Source organism: Apium graveolens, chromosome 2 (assembly GCF_009905375.1).
Source record: "Apium graveolens cultivar Ventura chromosome 2, ASM990537v1, whole genome shotgun sequence".
NCBI classification, from domain to species: domain Eukaryota; kingdom Viridiplantae; phylum Streptophyta; class Magnoliopsida; order Apiales; family Apiaceae; genus Apium; species Apium graveolens.
In genome coordinates this window covers 159964439-159967178 of record NC_133648.1, presented here as the reverse complement: position 1 = coordinate 159967178, position 2740 = coordinate 159964439, and the positions used below count along the sequence as shown (strand labels likewise).

The 2740-nt window shown below is 40.1% G+C and overlaps 1 non-coding gene across 1 annotated transcript; it reads right to left on the bottom strand.

Annotated features, from left to right (window-relative positions):
• Positions 1-1883: 1883 nt before the first annotated feature.
• LOC141710413 (small nucleolar RNA R71) lies at positions 1884-1990 on the bottom strand. Its single transcript, XR_012570935.1, has one exon. It is a non-coding gene; the product is annotated as a small nucleolar RNA R71 (small nucleolar RNA).
• Positions 1991-2740: the final 750 nt, after the last annotated feature.

Genomic DNA, 2740 nt, shown 5'->3' with positions numbered 1-2740 from the left:
CTGAGTTTTTCCCAGAAGGACGACGCACCCACGCTGTGATAGCGCGCAGCCGCGCCAGGATTCTAGAAAGGCAGCGCGCCCGCGCTGTGATAGCGCGCGGCCATGCCGGTGCGGAAAATATGAATCCTGATTCTAATTCGATTCTAAGTGGGGAGACTTCCAGATTGCAAAGGAATTATATATATATTAAAATAAAAACGTTTTTATGGGAGAGATATACCAGAGCGCAAGGAGAGCCATAAGAAGACCATTTTAGCACGATTCAACGAAGGCGAAGAAGTTATTATTTTTACTTGTGAATCTTTGTTTTAGGTTGTATTTGGATGCTAGTTTTCTTACTTGTGAACCTTACTCGTGTTTTGTACTTGGTTTTATTTATTCGTTATAAAGATTACGTTTGTTATATCATGCTTTCATCGGAACCCACGTTGATCATGAGTCCGATCATGGGCTAATCATTATCGTGGGGTTCTAGCGGATTTATTTACGCATTTCTTTAGTTAAATTGTTTCGATGCCTTAGTATGTGGTGATTGATTGATAGCCTAGTATTGGTTGTGCGTATTCATCTTATGAGCGTTGTGAACTTATAAGATAGCGTGCTAATTCTTAATGAAGCAACATTAAATTTAAGGATTTAGAACTTTCCATACTAGCATAGGTTCATGTATTGTTATGCATGATTCGTAGGTAATTTTACCCATCTTACTTGCCCTGTGTAATCAAGATAGATAACTTGTGCTTAAACCTTTATGTTGTCAAATTCTATAGATATATAGGGTCTCAATATAATTGGTGTCTATTCAGCTTTTATCTCTTTTGTGGATGTCTGGTGGTATGATACTCCTGCAACGAAAGTTGGCGTTTATCAGTTTTGTGTTGTCTGATTAGTGTCATCGCCATTGCTTGCTAAGGTTGAGAACAATAAGGCTATTGAATGAAGTATTTAATGAAGTTAGAATCCCATGTTTGTCATATATATTAATTCGATCAATCTTATTCTCGTAGTTATAATAGTTAGCGTAATTCTTAGTTATAAACAACCTCAATTTGTTATCGTCTTAGCATTGAATAATAACCATACATTGTATCTTAAGTGCGTGAATTAATTAGTTAACCAATACAGTCTCTGTGGGAACGAACTAGAAAAGATTCTATACTACTTGCGAACTTGTATACTTGCGTGTAATATTATCGCGTGTTTAGTGACTAACAAGTTTTTGGCGCCGCTGCCGGGGACTGCAGTGTTAATTTATAGTTTATGTGCTTTCCATCAGTGGTTGTTAAAGTTCATTGACTCGGACATTTTTACTTATCTTTTTTCTTGTCTTATTTCAGGTACTCTAGCGAGGGTGTATGCATACGCGTTCGCGTACTCGTAAGAGAACACTGGATAAAGCCGAGGAAGAACTTGTGGTAGTTCGTAAGGAAGTTTTTGAGGAAGAAAAGAAGGTAAAAGAAGAAGAAAAAGTTGAAGAACCAACTTTAGTAGAGATGGGTGATCAAGCGGAAAATCTGAAGGCTTTGATGGACTATTCTCAGCCTAAGATTAATGACATTCAGTCAAGTATCATCAGACCAACCATCAGGGCTAACACTTTTGAGATCAAGTCAAGCACGATTCAGATGATATAGAACTCAGTTCAGTTTGGGGGTTCTCCTACTGAAGACCCTAACATCCACATCAGGGATTTCATCGAGATCTGCGACACCTTCAAGTTTAATGATATGAATGAAGATGCTATCGAGCTATGCCTCTTCCCATTCTCTCTAAGGGATAAAGCTAAGTACTGGTTACACTCTCTACCAGCAGGGTCTATCACCACTTGGGAGGATCTTGCGCAAAAGTTTCTCACTAAATTCTTCCTTATGGCGAAGACTGCTGCAATCAGGAATACTCTTACTCAGTTTGCTCAGCAAATCGGAGAATCTCTGTGTGAGGCTTGGTATCGATATAAGGAGATGCTAAGGAAGTGCCCACACCATGGCATGCCTGATTGGATGATTATCAACTATTTCTATAATGGATTGGGTGCTAATTCTAGACCCATGCTTGATGCAGCATCAGGAGGAGCCTTGTGGGCTAAAATCTATGATGAAGCTTATGAACTTATTGAACTGATGGCTGCTAATGAGTACCAGAATCCTTCCCAGAGGCTGACTCAGGAAAAAGTTGCAGGAATTCTGGAGTTGGACGCAGCAACTGCCATCACTGCCCAACTTAAGACTTTGACGATGAAGGTGGACACTTTGGCTAATTATGGAGTTAATCAAATCGCTAGTGTCTGTGAGCTTTGTGTTGTTGCCCATGAGACTGATCAGTGCACAATTTCTAGTAAATCAGCTCAGTTTGTGAGCAATTTCCATCGATCGCAGTAACCAGTGCCAACCACCTATCATCCCAACAACCGCAATCATCCTAATTTCAGCTGGAGCAACACTCAGAATGCGGTTCAACAACCTTATCAGCAATATCCAGCTAAGCAGTACAACCCCCTAGTTTTCAGCAACTGCAATATGCACCAAGACAACAACTTTAGCTGTAACAAGCCAATGAAAAATCTGAATTAGAGGAGTTGAAGCTTATGTGCAAGAGTCAAGCCGTTTCTATCAAGACCTTGGAAAATCAAATTGGCCAAATTTCCAATGCCTTGCTAAATCATCAGCCCGGTACACTACCTAGTGACACTGAAGTGCCAGGAAAGAGGGAAGCTAGGTAGCAGGTAAAGGCAATCACTTTA